Genomic DNA, 18,306 nt, shown 5'->3' on the forward strand with positions numbered 1-18,306 from the left:
TTGTAAGAAGACTTCCATAATTTCTGATGGTATATGTGGATAGCCATGGGATCTTGTGGCGTCCACCTCCAGCCGAGCACGGGAAATTCAGAATTGAAACATAATGTATCTAAAATATATGCACTGTAATAGAATGGGGGAATTTTCCTTTCAGAGACGACAGTCTGATTTCTAAAATCTAGAACAACTATGGCTAGTTTATCTGAGAGAATAGTGGCCCAATCCATTATTTGACTATTCACTGTAGCTTCCATCAAAGGAACCATCTCTATGGTGAAATTAGAGGAGTCATGCAATCCCCACAATCTACACATCATTATTCCAGCGTAGCAATAAGGAGAAGCCAGGGAATCAACTGAGTACTTACCGGAAGATTCGTGTTTGTGCTTGGCCAGATTTTGTTTCCAATCCCAGATGGGTTCGGATTCAACTTCATTTTCACTTGCGAATTTCTCCAGGAACGCCTTATTGTATATCTTCTCTGGCTTAGGAAAATGGTACATTTGTCTTAAGTCCTCAGCTTTGAACGACCCGAAAATTCTTCCGCCTCTGGTGCTGAAGGTTCTATCCAAGATTGGGATTTCTTCAATCGCCCACCGCACTACGTCTGTGTATGGGAGAATTTTCTCCCTGGCTGCTATCCTGTGAAGGAAGGAGTCAGCTAAATCCTTAAGAGTGCACTCAGATTTCTGAGTGGAATCAACAGTGGCTTCTACTATTGTCACCGTAGGTTCTTCAATTTCGATTAAGTTGTAGGTACCCTGCCAAGTAGTTCTGCCGAGACCTGAACATGTTGTATCCGAAATTAATCCTTTCTTCTTGTCAGTGAGAACCTGTCCTGCAGCTGGCATAGTGGAAGCACCTGAGGTCTTCTTGGATTTCTTCCCCATTTTGCTTGAGCTTTCTCCTTTGGATGAATTCTGCACAGAGGCACAAATATACGTAATACAGAGAAATAGCAATGAAAAATTGCAAGTGATGAGAAATATTGACAGATGCGTAATAAGGGATTAGCTTTTAAAACGGGCGCAGACACAATCCATGGGAGAATTTTAGGACTTACGATCACATTAAATGGCCGTTTAAAACCTGCCAATCTTAAATGCCCATTATATCGTTAATCGGCCGAATAATTCATTTAAGCGTGCTGTGGGCATTTTGGCGGTTGTGCACAGGCGAATCATTATTGGATGGATCAAGCCTTTAATATGAAACAAATCATGATATCCCTTCATTTAACGGCTTTTTCGAAAACTGTGCTTTATCGCAATCGGTCATCGGGGCAACCTTAAACCTTTTGTATTGACACTATTCAAAACCTCCGATCGCCGATAGCGATATCGCATCGCATCGGAATACATTACCCGGGTGCCTTAACAATGTGGATGAAATACTGCCGATCACCGATTGCCGACTGCGCATCGCATCGGGGCATTGGCATCACATAAGATATGAATTATATATCGCCGATCACCGATCGCCGATTGCGCATCGCATCGGGACTAATGGCATGGGGGCGCTTTAAAATGTGTATGAAGTATTGCCGATAGCCGATAGCCGATAGCGATATCACATCGGCGGAGACCAATGTGCCACTTACTTATGCTCCCTTTATGTCATTGCGATATGCGATCTTGCGATCGCTTTATCACAATGAAAAAGGATTGTTTTATTTGATCACATGGGTTTTTCAAAAGGTTTTTATATAATGTATTCATTTGGTTTTCGGACCATTTTGAAAGATACAATGTTGATACCAATTAAACTCTAAGGGACCCATTTCATATGATAATTTTGGGAATAAAAATGTTATGAAATGGGGGGGTTGTTGTGGAGCACAACAATTGGCGATTCGCTGGAAGAAACAATTATCTCTGAAAAGTATAGAAATACTTAAACTTTTTCAAAAATAGAATTCTAATTAAAGGGGAAAATTCTAATGTAACTAGGTATATATGTATTCCAAATAAAATGAGACTATTTTGTTAATTTCCTCTCTTTTTTAAGAAAATAAATACATTCTAAGTTTTAAATAGGCCTTTATTGGTTTATATTGATAAAACAGAAAACCTTTCCAAATCAGCTTTTATAGTAGACTCATCTGTCATAGGCAGAGCCTCTGTTTCCAGCAAACGTTTATAGTTTCGACAGGGATACCTTTTAACCATGCTATTGTCCATTGTCTCATCCAATTAAGAGTGTGATTGTTATGTACCTAGGGGGGATAATATGGGGTACCAAGGGGGGTACCCAAGGTAATAATGTAATAATGGGATGGGCCATAGTAATAAATAAGGTGGTTAACCCATGTCATGTAAGGGACCACAAGTAGTTAATAATAATGTAATGGGCCCATGGTATTAGTTGATGGTATGAGGGAACCATGGTAATGACCCATGGTATTGTATGTATGAGGCCTATATAGAGGCTCGAGACTCCACATGGAGGGATAGGAAGATGAAGTGAAGTATTCTTGTATGAACATGCATATGGCTTGTGGAGTGTTCTCCTTCCTTAAGGAGTGAATGTATGGTGTTGCCCTACCTTAAGGGTTTGATCAATAAAGAATCATTTCATATTATCTTTGGGTTTATTTGCATTATCTTATACTTTTATATCAGATCTATAATATTCTTGGGTTAGATCTACAACAAGTGGTATCAGAGCTCTGATACATGAGAATAGAAAATAACCCAGAAACAATAAGATAGAAATAGATAGAAATGCTTCTTTATTATCAAACCCTTAAGGTAGGGCAACACCATACATTCACTCCTTAAGGAAGGAGAAAACTCCACAAGCCATATGCCTGTTCATACAAGAATACTTCACTTCATCTTCCTATCCCTCCATGTGGAGTCTCTAGCCTCTATATAGGCCTCATACATACAATACCATGGGTCATTACCATGGTTCCCTCATACCATCAACTAATACCATGGGCCCATTACATTATTATTAACTACTTGTGGTCCCTTACATGACATGGGTTAACCACCTTATTTATTACTATGGCCCATCCCATTATTACATTATTACCTTGGGTACCCCCCTTGGTACCCCATATTATCCCCCCTAGGTACATAACAATGATTAACAGAATGAATTCAAAACATGTTTTCATATTTTGTATTCCATTTTCTTTTCTATTATTAATAAGATAAAAAGCCATTGTCCTGGTTTGGTGGCCAGCTATTGACAATGCCATTCACTGGTAATAATCTAACCGAACAAGCCGGCTCGTGATGAGATCCCTTGTCTTATAATTCTAAGCCATTACCCTATTATGGTATGCAATATTGGTAATGTCGGTTAAACTATTCCCCTATGAACATGGTAAGCAGGCTTGTAATAAGACCTCTTATCTTTTCTATCAAATATTTTAGAATTACACTCTGAGTAATCATAAACTTTAGTGAATGGGATGAACAATTTTCTCCTTAAGAGTAAATGGATGACAGGGTAAGAGTTGAAGATGCTGAAATTGGATTAGCTTCTATCTTGATATTGATAACCTTTTGAGACCAATTTGAAAACAGAAAATGATTTACAATACTTCTATACTTTGAGAGGAGTTCACAAAACTTGAAGTATGTTTTCAGAATATAATGATACCTAATTTCCTAGAAATTATCCCTTTTGGTTAAGAGTTCTATTATTTAAAAGCAAATATCCATACTACTTCTGTGGGACAACTTTTCAATCACAGCAAAAGGTCAATGGAAGTTACTTTACAACTTTATTTCCTAAAAATTATACAAACTACAAAATCCTATTAAAATAAAAGGAGAAGGGTTACCTCCTCAATTGAAGAATTTTTTCAAGATTAGGCCATTAACAGGGAGAGAATCTCTCGAACCTGATAAATCTTGCAATATAAAGGTCGAATGGCCTATCTTTTCACAGATCTGAAACGGTCCAAGCCACATCTTCTGGAACTTGGTGTGTTTACCCTTGTCCTCATGGGCTTTGTCCCATTTCAGAACTAAATCACCGACTTGGAATTGTTTTGAACCGGATGAGACTGAATCAAAAGCTGCCTTGATGACTTGCTGATGTTTGGCATGAATGACCCTGGCTTTTTCTCTTTCCTCTTCTAATTTTAGAATTTGGTCATGTCTAAGCTGAATAGAAGAGGAAGGACATTCCTCAATGAATTGAACTAGGGCTAGTGAAGGAAGAACAAGATTTGTGGGCAGCACTGCTTCTTTTCCATACACAAGATTGAACGGAGAAGATCCTATAGAAGCTTTCTGTGTTATCCTATCAGCCCATAATGCAAACATTAAGGATTTGTGCCAGTTTTTATGATTCTGTTCGATAGTTCGCTTAATGATCTTGATCAGATTTTTATTAGTAGACTCTGCTAAACCATTACCCTGGGGATAGTAATTAGCAGAATATTTTAATTTAAATCCTCTTTTAATAGCGAAATCAAACATAGTATTGCCTGAAAAGTAAGATGCATTATAAAAAACAAGAGCATTTTGGACACCAAACCTGGTAATGATGAATTGATCTATGAATTCAATGATTGCTTCAGAATTTGCTGTCTTTAAAGGGATTGCCTCAACCCACTTAGTAAAATAATCGGTAGTGGTAAGGATATACTTATGCTGTTTGGAAGATGGTGGAGTAATTTCCCCAATGATATCCAATCCCCATTGCTCAAATGGTTGTTCAATGTTGACTGGTTGCAGAGGGAAAGCTGGTTTACGTTGTCTTCCACTCGAAGTTTGACAATTGAGGCATTTCCTTACATACTCGTGGGCATCTTTAAACAAAGTGGGCCAATAGTAACCAGCATGAATAATTTTGTGAGCTGTTGTATCAGCTCCAAAATGTCCTCCCGCTGGTCCATCATGTAACTCCTGCAAAACCTTTTGTGCTTCAGTTTTCTCAAGGCATCTCAATAAGATGGAATCATAATTCTGCTTAAAAAGCACATCATCAATAATTGTAAAATTCTTTGCTTTCAACCTAATGGCGCTTTTGTTCTTGTAAGATAGGTTTGGAGGTGCATAACCATTCTTTAAATAAAAGATTAAATCTGCATATTGAGATTCAGAATCAGTAACGCTTATCTGATTGATTTCTTCAGTTTGACCTGTATCACTTGATTCTGGAATATTGGATGCTCCTGCCAGTAACCTGCAAAAACCTTGGCCCCTAACAATCTTTGCTGGCCTAATTTCTAAGTCATATTCTTGAAGCGCTGTGACCCAATTTGCCCTTTTTTCACCCAGTTATTTTTGGATTAAAAGTTGCCTAACTACAGGGAAAGGAACTATAACTTTGGTGTGGGTTTTCAAAAGGAAGGGTCTATAATGCTTGACTGCTTTAAATACAGCAAAGGCTTGTTTTTCTACATCGGAGTAATTCAATTTGGCACCCTGAAGATTTGAACTAAAGAATGAAATGGGCGCTTCAAGATTGTGATCATTTAGCTGTGTGAGTACTGCAGCATAAGACAAGTTGGATGCGATGGTATACAATGTAAAATGATTAGAAAAATTTGGAGTATTTAAGGCTGGGGCATTGATTATTGATTGCTTTATTAGATCAAAAGCTTCTTTTTCTGCTGATCCCCACTTAAAGACTGAATTTTTCTTAATCATTTTTTGAAGTGGCAAAATAATTTGAGAAAAAGCTGGGACAAATATTTTAACAAAATTGATCTGGCCTAAAAATGACTGCATTGATTTTTTATTGTGCGGGAAAGGGATTTTAGAGATTTCTTTGATCCGATCAGGATCGATATAAATGCCATCTTTGGACACAATAAAACCCAAGAGCTTCCCTTGATCAAGAGCAAAGAAAGACTTTTTAGGGTTAAGAGAAATACCATATCTTTTGCAACGTTGAAAGATTTGATTTAGATCATGCAAATGATTATACCTCTCCTTAGAGAATACAGTAATATCGTCTAGATAGATGACTACTGTTTTATTAATCAACCCTCTAAAAGCTGTATCCATCACTCTTTGAAATGTTGCCCCTGCATTTATAAGTCCGAAAGGCATTTTGTGATATGCATATGTTCCCCATTTTGTTCTGAATGTGGTTTTAAGCTGGTCATCAGGATGAACCAAAACTTGGTTATATCCTGAGAAACCATCAAGAAAGGACATCAATTCAGAGCCTGCTACTGATTGGAGTATTTGCTCTATAGTAGGTAATGGGAAATTTTCTTTCAAGCTCGCTTTGTTCAAATTTCTGAAATCAATACAAATTCGGATTTCGCCATTTTTCTTTCTGACTGGCACCATATTAGAGACCCAGTTTGAGTGTCGGACAGGAAAAATAATCTTGGCTTTCAAGAGTTTGTTAAGTTCTGATTTTATCTGGCTCTCTAAGTTTAGATGTATTTTTCTTAACTTCTGCTGAATCGGTTTCTGATCGGGAAGCATAGGAATGGTATGCTGGATAATGGATGTATCATATGTCTTCAAATCATCGTATTTCCAAGCAAAGACCTGTTTATTTTTCCTTAACAGTCTTATGAATGCCTCCTTTTCTTCCAAGGAAAGTCCTAATCCTAAATTAATATTTTGAGGAGCATGCTCAATACCTAGATTTATCAATTCAAACCTAAGGGTAGAACTTTGGAGCTTTGCATTAGTTACAGGTTTAAACCTGTCTTTGATATCATAAAGATCTTTGAGCTTTACCACTGGCTTAGGAATTGGATTTTCCTGAGGTGTTTCTTTTATCTGTAGATCATGGTCATTTTCCTCAATAATTTGATCATCATAGGACTTTTCAGAAGTTAGAAATTGTAAAATATCCTATCATGGTTGAATACTCTCCAATTAGTGACATTGTCAGGAATTGAAGGCCTAAAAAGCAATTCTACGGAAAATCTATCCAGGATGTAGTCTTCAGAAGGTAGAAGCTTGGAAGCTACATTGGCTAGGAGATCGGCTGCCGAGTTTTGAGACCTGGGAATGGAGGAAATGTTGAATGCGGAAAAGTGCGAAGTAAGTTCTTGTACTAGCGATTGATAATGCTTGAGGTGATTTGAAAGACAATGAACTGCATTCCTCACTTGTTTAACAATAATTTCAGAATCACCGAATACTTTCAAATATTGCACTTTAAGACCGATCGCTTTATACAGTCCCTGGACTAAGGCTTCATATTCGGCTGTATTGTTAGTACATTCAAATTCTAGCCTACAGGACAGCATTGTCTTTTCTCCTTGTGGGCTAACCAAAATACATCCTGCTCCTGAGCCCTCGCTGGACTTAGAGCCATCAAAATATAAAGACCAAAATAAAGAAGTATTAACAAATGTATTAACAGTTTTCTCAGCATCATTGAAACATCTAGACCTATCAGTTTGTGAAAAATTCTCAATCTGAGATGTAAAATGATTGACTGAAAAAGGAGATGGTTGGGCAGTAAAGTTACCAAAAAATGACTCTGATGAATAATTCCCCAAAATGTTGTTGTTGAATGCTACCGGCTGGTTTTCTTGCTCAAATTCAGTAACTGTATGGGCCATATGTTTTTCCTGATCGATCCTAATTTGATTTGGCTTACCCTTATAGGGAAGCCACATATGTGACCAATCAGTAGAAATATATCCATGCAATTTTTCGGACCAATCCCTACTCAAAATTAGACCGTAAAATTCAGGAATATCGGCTATTAGGATATCAATCCTTTGTACTACTCTGGGATCAGCAGATAACCTGATGGTTACGGAATTAATCTCTCCAACAACCTGTACCTTGGTCCTGTCCAACTGTACAATATGAATAGCAGACTTCTGGGGTTCAATGTTCAGTTTAGAACAAACTGAAGCTGGCATTATGTTAGATGATGCCCCTGAGTCAATTAAATAGTTGTGCAGGTTTCTGTTGTAAATCTCATAGGTTAGAAGGAAAGGTGGAGTATGAGAATTTGATCTATCGCCAATCAGAACTGAATCGGTAGCTTCAACCATACCGGGAGGAGGTTGGCCTGAATCATTAGCAGCTTTTGCACTGGGAAGAGGTGTAGAAGGAACAACATTCAATTCCTTAAGAAGTAATTTCTGCTGATGCTTTAATTTACTAAGCTCAAACATAGTAATGTTTGCTTTAGTTTTCTTCATGTCATCAACAATGTTATATTCCATTGAATCGGATACCACTAATGTTTTAGATGTTGAAGGAGTATTAGAAGTTGAAGGCTGGTTTTGGGGAACTGCTGCAGGTGATTTCTTTGCAGGTACCTTTTCCTTGGTTGTAGCGGCACCTGCACTCCTTTTCTTTGATGATACCTGAACAGGTTCAGAAGTACTTTTGCTCCTAGTAGTGACCGGGAACGCTTCTTCTTCATTATCAGTATCGGAGTTGGGGAGTATAAAATCCCACATTCCATGACATTTTACTAGTTCTTCTTCATCATCAGTCGGTGCGATTGTTTCTTCTTCCTCTTCTTCTTCTTGCTCCGAGTCTGCATTAGATATGACATTTGGGGGCTTTGATTCATTTTTCTTATAAGTCCTAAAGGGTCTTTTGGTTGAGGTTTCGGCCACCTGTTTCTTTATTTCAACCATTTCATTTGATAAAGTTTTTAGGACCTTTTGCAAACCTTCCATGTCGTATGGGTCTTTTGGGGTTTTCTTTTTCGAGTCATCTTTAAAAGAGACTTTTTTGGCTTTTCTGTCTTCCAGAGCAGCCTTCTTCTCTAGAGCATTTATGCGCTTTTCCACAGCAAGTGCTTCTCTCATGTTTTCGGCTAAGGTAGGTTTCCCAGCCCTGTCTACAAAAATGGCTATATTGGCAGGTAGGGCGGTGATATACCATTCGCTTCGGATTTGTTCACTTGGTTTGGAGGCTGTAGGGATTTTATTCAGGAGTTTATTGAAGCGAGCATTAAATTCCTTAATTGGTTCCCTATGCTCTATTCTCAGATTGGATAGATCGTTTATTAAAGTAGCCAAAGACCTATCATCTCCATATTTGGTAAGAAACTTCTCTTGGCAAGTGTTCCAACTGGTAATGGAACCAGAGGGTAAAGAGAAATACCAGGATCCTGCTGATCCTTGCAAGGTGTAGGGGAAAAGTCTAACAACAACATCTTGTTCTATCACTCCTTTTAAGTTGACTGCTAACATGAAATTATTAATGTGTTCCTCAGCCTGGGTTCCATCATCTGGATTAAACTTGGGTAGCCATTTTTCAGGATAATCTGGTAATGGATGCAATGGCGCAGGCATATTGACTGCACCAGGTCTGGTTCATGGATCTGCCATTGTAATAGCAACAGTGGTTGATACTACTGTTGGAATTCCAGATGTATGGGAAGGAAATAATGCTGAGGAGTGAGCAGGTTGGGATGTTGAAGCTTCTAATCCCTGGTGAACAATAATATGTAATGGGGGAGTGGATGATTGACTTTGTAGAGGGGAAGATGTAATGGAGGATATGGATGAAAGCTCTTCACTGTCAGATCCTTCAGTATGTTTCTTCGCCTTTTTTCTTTTGGGTAAAGGGAACTTCGTGAGTTCAGTACCGAGCTTTTCGCTCTGAAGTCTGGTGAGAGGATGAGATAAATTGAACTGCGAAGTCGCACTGCTTTGTGATACCTCAGATTTCTGTGGTGAAATCGAGAAGCTCTGAAGTTTGTGGATAAGAGACTGGACTTCAGGTGATTCAAGACTTAATTGTTCTGGAGTATGATGGGTTTGAGCAGTGGTAGTTAATTCCTCTTCTTCTTGTTTGGATACTGGAGAACCAGCATGCGAATGAGAAGTTCGAGGGGATTCGGAGGGAGAATTACTCTTAGAATGGCTTGCAGATTTGGGTTTGCTTGCCATTCACAGTCAGGCCCTCCTTCTAGCACCAAAAATGTTGATGCCTCGAAAATCGCTGCAACAACATCGGGGATAACCACCCGGTCTAGACCTTAGTACAACTCCTTTTCCGTTTGGAATAGTGGCTCCGACTGGGGATAATGGGACCAGTTTCCCAAAAGTGAATAAACGGGATGAATGGATGATTTATAAACTAAGCTAGCGGTGAGCGAATAACTAAACTATTAACAAGAATACAAAAACTATGAACTATCCCGAGAATCTATTGAGCTTTAAAGTGTAGCGTTTGATGGTCTGTGTCTACAGACAGACATATAGATGACTCCATCTAACAAACATAGATATTAATTCATTCAAGATTACTGTGCCTAAATAGTTAAGCAAAGCGATTAAAGCGATATTACCACACTCATCATTTATATTATCGACATATACATGATTAAAAGGAAAGCATATCATAAAACATCCAATAGTGGAAAGAATGTAGAATTGCTGTTAAAGCGCATGCATATAATCAACAATAGCAAGGATAATCAAATAACAATTCACATAACAGGAATGAATTCAGACATAGATAGAAATACCATATGAGCTGCTTTGACACTCCCAATATCAATCGCTACTTCTAATTCTTCCTTCAACGCAGAAACATTCTCAACAAAGACAATAGTGCACAATTGCATAAAAAGCCTCCTTGTTGAATTAAGAACAACTGGTCCAGTTTCATAAAAGAATATTGACTGAAGCACAATAGTGCAAACTTCAGTCTTTAAGTCTGGTACAAAACTTTACGACCCTTTCCAAAACAATGAAAGGGTGTATAAATACTAAATTAATCTAAATATCTACTAAACTGAAATCCTACTAAATCGGTATCAATAAATCTTGATCCTATTTTCCTCAGCGATCTGGCAATCGGCGGCATGATTCATCAAGTAGGCTGCTTGCCTTTAAATTTGAGCTGACTTATCGCAAGCATTGGCTCTACTTCAGGAGGTTTTTTGAGGCGCGAACTGAGCTGGGCGGCATAGGTGGCATCCTGAATATCGGGAATTATATACCCGATCGCATCTGTTAGGCACTTAAGGGCGGCTCTCTGTGTATGCAGCTTTACCAGGAAGAGCCAATATGCTTCCATAGTTAAATTGTTAATCCCAGCGATTAACCTCCCCTTTTCCTCTAAATCAGGATAACATGATTGCTCCAATGTGTTTGTTGTTGTCAACTTTCCTGGTGTACATTGGGAAATTATATTCGATAAGTAGAGAGTGTTGTTGACTAGTTCAACCAAATTGCTGGAAGTTGATTTACATCTCGAAGCTGCCCTCTCTGCTTTCATCATCTGAGAGTGCCATTCTGTGAAAAGTATATCTTTATGTGTTTCTAAGATTCTGGGCAAATTTGCTGCTCTTCCTTGTTCAAAGTCTTGCCAGTCAAGAAATGCAGTTATGATTTCTTCAGCTTGATCTAATTCATTCTTGGCCTTCTCTACCTGCTGATTTATGGATGTCGTTAATTCACAGAGTGGCTCTGCCTGAGCGATTTGTTGACACAGAAGCCTAATTTGAGATATTAATGCAGTGTTTATTTGTAATGCTTATGCTCTGAATTCAGCCACTTGTGGAGCGCCCTTTATTATTTCGAGTTGTGATGACAATTGAGCGATTTGCTCATCCTTTGTTTTCATCATTTGCTCGTTTGCTGCCCTTAATTGTGCCAATGCCTATGATAATTCCTTCTGTTTCTGGATCGCACTTTGGTCGATCCTTTGCTTTTCTGCCTGCAATTGCTGAGTTAATTGACTGTTCACTTGCTGTTGTGTCGACAATTGCTGCTCTGCCTGCTCTGCTTCTGCTTTGTCTCAGCCAATTCTGCCTGTAATGCGAAAATTTCTTGGTCCTTGGTTTTCAATAGAAGACTTACCTCCGATGCCTTATCGATTGTCGATGCCGAATAGGCTCCCGCATACTGTGATAGTTTTGTTAGGTCATCGGAGGGGTCGAATTCCTCCTTCCAAACCATGCTACCCGTAACAGTTTGCTCTGGGAAAAGGGAAGGTTGATCAATCCTTCTTCTTTTCCTTTGTTGTTTAACCACTGCTTTATGCCTTGGGCTGTAGAAGACATCCAGGGGAGGAATATCTTCTACCTGGAGAATGATTTGGTCGGAGGGGTCTTTTGGTATTACCTCAACATCCTTAGAAATGGGTGGGCCATTGGTTCCACTTAGAACCTGAGGTGAAGTGATGTCCTGTGTATCGTTGGTCTTGGAAGTGTCTGTATCCTTGGAACATTTCAACCCACTGATGATAGAGTCAAATTGCTTCCATTCCTGGAGCAATTTAGGGTCAATACGAGTATCTATATTGACATCAATGGTGGTTTGTTTTTGCTTTTCAGCTCGGGACTCCTTCCGCACTTCTTCCTGCTCTTTCTTCTGTTGCTCCTCTTGTTCCTTCTTATGTCTTTCCTCCTCCTCTTTCTTTTGCTGTTCCTCTTTCTCTTTCCTCTGTTTCTCCTCCTGTGCTCTCTTCTGCCTTTCCTCTTGTTCCTTTTTATGATCCTTTGTTATAACCGGAGGTTCCTTTGACTGTTGCCGACCAGGCTCGCTTGATGATGTCGTTGGGGTTGTTGCTAGTAAATCTAGAGGCAGAGTTTGCAACCTATGTTCTCTAAGTTTATTAAACTCAGTCAACCCTTCATCATTATATTTCATTCTAGCGAATTCTCTAGCCTGACCTATTGATTCGGCTGAAACGAACAGGTCGTCAAACATATCTTCTTTATGCTCAAATTTTGTCAATTTGGCCTGTTCTAATGCATTATAGGCAACTTTCTTTGGATCAAAGTGCCTATTTGGGAGAGTCGCCAGAGTCAAGGATTGAATTTTTGTGGCTTCCTTTTTAGCATGTTTGAGATCGTGCAGAGTATAGACACCACACCTCAAGGGAAAAGAGGGCCAACCCTTCTTCTTTTCTTTCTTGAGAGTCTGTGTAACACTCTCAGCCGTAATCTGATAAGCGATTTCTCTCGCTAGCAGTTTATCTGGTATGTACAAAGGGAGAACATGTGGTTTGGCTTGGCTACCGAAAACTCTAACATAAGTGAATTTTTCTTCTCCAAACCAACTCCCTACCGCTGTTAAATCAAACGAAGCTTGATAGGAAATCTTGGGAATGGGTTTATCAAAAATAGAATAATAAATAGGCACCATAAAGCCATTGCAGATTTGGTACAGATGGTGCTTGTAAGAGGACTTCCATAATTTCTGATGGTATATGTGGATAGCCGTGGGATCTTGTGGCGTCCACCTCCAGCCGAGCACGGGAAATTCAGAATTGAAACATAATGTATCTAAAATATATGCACTGTAATAGAATAGGGGAATTTTCCTTTCAGAGACGACAGTCTGATTTCTAAAATCTAGAACAACTATGGCTAGTTTATCTGAGAGAATAGTGGCCCAATCCATTATTTGACTGTTCACTGCAGCTTCCATTAAAGGAACCATCTCTATGGTGAAATTAGAGGAGTCATGCAATCCCCACAATCTACACATCATTATTCCAGCGTGGCAATAAGGAGAAGCCAGGGAATCAACTGAGTACTTACCGGAAGATTCGTGTTTGTGCTTGGCCGGATTTTGTTTCCAATCCCGGATGGGTTCGGATTCAACTTCATTTTCACTTGCGAATTTCTCCAGGAACGCCTTATTGTATATCTTCTCTGGCTTAGGCAAATGGTACATTTGCCTCAAGTCCTCAGCTTTGAACGACCCGAAAATTCTTCCGTCTCTGGTGCTGAAGGTTCTATCCAAGATTGGGATTTCTTCAATCGCCCACCGCACTACGTCTGTGTATGGGAGAATTTTCTCCCTGGCTGCTATCCTGTGAAGGAAGGAGTCAGCTAAATCCTTAAGAGTGCACTCAGATTTCCGAGTGGAATCAGCAGTGGCTTCTACTATTGTCACCGTAGGTTCTTCAATTTCGATTAAGTTGTAGGTACCCTGCCAAGTAGTTCTGCTGAGACCTGAACATGTTGTATCCAAAATTAATCCTTTCTTCTTGTCAGTGAGAACCTATCCTACAGCTGGCGTAGTGGAAGCGCTTGAGGTCTTCTTGGATTTCTTCCCCATTTTGCTTGAGCTTTCTCCTTTGGATGAATTCTGCACAGAGGCGCAAATATACGTAATACAGAGAAATAGCAATGAAAACTTGCAAGTGATGAGAAATATTGACAGATGCGTAATAAGGGATTAGCTTTTAAAACGGGCGCAGACACAATCCATGGGATAATTTTAGGACTTACGATCACATTAAATGGCCGTTTAAAACCTGCCAATCTTAAATGCCCATTATATCGTTAATCAGCCGAATAATTCATTTAAGCGTGCTGTGGGCGTTTTGGCGGTTGTGCGCAGGCGAATCATTGTTGGACGGATCAAGCCTTTAATATGAAACAAATCATGATATCCCTTCATTTAACGGCTTTTTAGAAAACTGTGCTTTATCGCAATCGGTCATCGGGGCAACCTTAAACCTTTTGTATTGACATTACTCAAAACCTCCGATCGCCGATAGCGATATCGCATCGCATCGGAATACATTACCCGGGTGCCTTAACAATGTGGATGAAATACTGCCGATCACCGATCGCCGACTGCGCATCGCATCGGGGCATTGGCATCACATAAGATATGAATTATATATCGCCGATCACCGATCGCCGATTGCGCATCGCATCAAGACTAATGGCATGGGGGCGCTTTAAAATGTGTATGAAGTATTGCCGATAGCGATATCGCATCGGCGGAGACCAATGTGCCACTTACTTATGCTCCCTTTATGTCATTGCGATATGCGATCTTGCGATCGCTTTATCGCAATGAAAAGGGATTGTTTTATTTGATCACATGGGTTTTTCAAAAGGTTTTTATATAATGTATTCATTTGGTTTTCGGACCATTTTGAAAGATACAATGTTGATACCAATTAAACTCTAAGGGACCCATTTCATATGATAATTTTGGGAATAAAAATGTTATGAAATGGGGGGGTTGTTGTGGAGCACAACACAACCATGAGTTGGAGAGGAGACATTAGGACGAGAGTTGATGCTGCAAATCTTGGGACTCAACATCTGCAGTGGATAAGGAAGTTTGTTGAACCTCCTCCAAATTTTGATCTGGCCAAAGATAAGGGGACTTACAAAGAAGCATGAATGGAAATGGTCATTGTAGAATGGGATATGCATGAGGTACTACAAGAGTTTACAATGTCAATTGTGTATGATGACACTGCTTGTAGAGAGTTTTAAATGGAGGTAAACTTGATTGAAAATATATTATAGAGTTGCCTTGAATTAGTATGGAATGAGAGGGTGTTGGAGAAATTCAAGATAATGATTGAACAATGCACCAAGGAGAATGAGGTGGTTTCTACTTGAACTTCATCGCACATAGTAAACTAGGTGGCGTGAAGGAAGAATAAAAGTAAAGAATTTAGATTTGGCACTAAGGTGGGAGGCTATGAGATGGAAAATATCAAATTGGATTTGGTATCTGATGTGAATACTATACCGAATAGCACATGGGATATGATTGGGACACCGAAGCTAACATGGTCCTCAATCCAGTTGAGGCTAGAAAATCAACACCACATCTGCCTGATTGACAGATTGATGGATGTACTGGTAGATATTGATGGAGTTAGAAGAACTGCTAATTTGGAGGCCATAAAAATCCTCAATGACACTGATCCATACCCTGCTCTCTTGGGAATAAATTGGGCATTTTATAACCAAGTAATTATAAACTTGAAGAAGAGATGAATGATCTTCGAGGTAAGAGAAGTTTAAATAGTAGAACCTTTAGATACAAGGAAAGGAGGCTAGTACATTGAGCTAGTTAGGGGGGATCTAAGCTGAGAGGAGTTGGATAACATTTACAATGTGACGACCTACAGGGAAGATTATGTGAATTCTACTGTTGATGGAATGTTTAGTTGGCATAGTGTGGGGTCCTGTAATTATTACTTAGACGTTGTGTTAGGTCCTTATAATACTAGTGTAGCCCTTATATTTTTATATAATTAAAAAATATTTTATTTTTTGAATAGATTATATTATATTAAAAAATAATTTATAAGTTTTTTCTCTTATTATAATATTTTATTTGCAATATTTTTAAAGTTAATTAGCAATTTTCATCACTATTTAGAGTATGATAAATAAATATTTTTAATTGGAAAAATGCTAACTTAATCATTGAATATGATATCATGTTTTAAAATGTGATTGGTTCTTGTAAAGTTGATTTTGATAATACATTTTTTTTGAGATTCACTTTTGACCTCAACATTTCCCCAATGGAACCTTCCATGTTGGTAATGTTTCCAAACTTCGATGTAGAAAATTCGATTCAACATTTAGATGAAAAAAATATAGATAGCTGTAATCATGGTGGAAAAACTAACTTGGATGAGGAAGATATCAAGAAGAGGCTATAACAAACAATAATTGTTGAAACAATGTTGTTAGCTTAGTGGGTCCCGACCCAGGTTCAAAGTTAAGTATTCCAAACAAATCCATACACTACTGGCCCTTTAGGCATCAACCCGCAGAGCACGGACTGAAGTCTCACCCGAAGTAGTATGGGGGGATGCTGGAACCAAGTTTTCGCACCCAAAGATGAGCGTGATGTCATTTTATGCCCTAAAACTGCTTTTGCACAGATCGATAAGCCTTTAGGGATTATCGAATTTCATTAATCGGATTCTATACCTCCGCAAACGTTCACGATTATCTTTTGTGGACCCTAAACTGGTGAATCAACCACTTACGCGCCTCTGTGATTACTCCGAACTCTATATTTACCCAGATCGGCTTAAGTGTTCAATAACTTTAACATGAAGCAAGATATTTTTCGCATAAACAATTATTATTACTTGCATTCATATGACAACATAAATCATGTAAAATCGTGCATCAATACAGTATTAATTCATAAACCCATCATTCATCACAAAAATAAACACATTCACTCACAATAGAAATAGATAGACAAAACACAAGAAATGTTGTAATAACTTCTTTATTAATACTTCAGTTCTTCTTATAGACTCAAGATTTACCTGCGCACTCAGCTGCAGGGGTCCGCGCACTCAGCTACAGACTTTACTCTAGGCCTCTGCGCACATAGATGCAGAGCCTCTCTTCTACTCTAAGAATTCTTCACTCTTACTCTTAATGACCCATTACATTCATCTTCATTGATCTCTACTATCTATGCCTTAGACTCTTTAAGACTCTTGTTTTTGTAAAATCCCATGGTCGCCGACCATGGGTAGGACTATACAAGCCGAAGCAACTTACATAAAAGAAGGGTAAAACCCTTTATGACACTTTACCATCTACACGCTCCACGACCACATCTTGTGGAGACTTACACTTTTTACAATAAAACTTGGGCTTTTCCCCCAAAACTTGGGCTTTTGCCCCAAAATTGACCCTAGGGGACCTTGTCCCAACAGACCCCCAACACAAATATTGTGGCTTGCCCTCGATTCACTCTTCTGGCATGGAGATATTACTACAGAGACCTCCCAACTCTACTTGAGCCACTACTACCTCAGTTGCGCCCTACGTGGCTGCTTGTTTGATCTGTTCCACCAGTTGCTCTGTTGCTAGTCCTACGCTGTCTTCCTTGATCTTTTGCTGAGTTATCTGCAGGCTTGCTAGCTTTTCCTCAATGGTGGTGGAGATAACATAGGCCTCATCCAGCCAAGGCCCCAATCTATCCTTGAGGACCACCTCTTTCCTTTGCAATGCCTCCACCTGTTCGAGCAACTATTTTGCCTCATGCAACTTGGCTAGTCATTGTGATATAGCAATGGTGCGTGCCATAACTCTTACTTCATCATACTGCTGCTGTAATTCATGAGCTTCCATGTTTAACCTCTGCAGGTTAGGATCTTCCTGCAATGTTGTGACTACCTCCATGAACTGCTCAAAGAGCGTGGTGCAATCCCTCACCGCGACGTCTACTATTGCGACTCCATCCTTCATAACGGCTTCATGATGTTCTCTGACCTCTAGTGGAGTTGAAGGTTGTGACTTCAGGTCGAGCTCTGTTATCTTTAGGTTTAGTTCAAACTAAACCTTGGCCACTTCCATCTTCGTGTCACGCACATCTGCAACCAGCTTCCTGATCTTCGCATCCACTGTGCTTCCTCAGGGATAAGCAATCCAGGGACTATCCTGCATGCCTCAGCCACCACGGCTGCAGTTTGTTCATTTTGCACCTAAAATTTCTTCCATGCTTCTGGTGCTGATGTATTCTCCATGAACATCTGTTCGTTGTTAACCGCTTACTCGTTGATCATGCTTAGCGCGCACTACTCTTGGGTCTTAATTTCTGTGATCACACCTACTTACAGTGTGTGAAGGAACTGACTGGGGAGCATGGCCAAGTTGAGGCCCACTTTCGTCAAAGTGCTAACA

Source organism: Pinus tabuliformis, chromosome 5_2 (genome assembly GCF_031772625.1).
Source record: "Pinus tabuliformis cultivar Carrire ecotype Pingquan chromosome 5_2, CPIR1, whole genome shotgun sequence".
NCBI classification, from domain to species: domain Eukaryota; kingdom Viridiplantae; phylum Streptophyta; class Pinopsida; order Pinales; family Pinaceae; genus Pinus; species Pinus tabuliformis.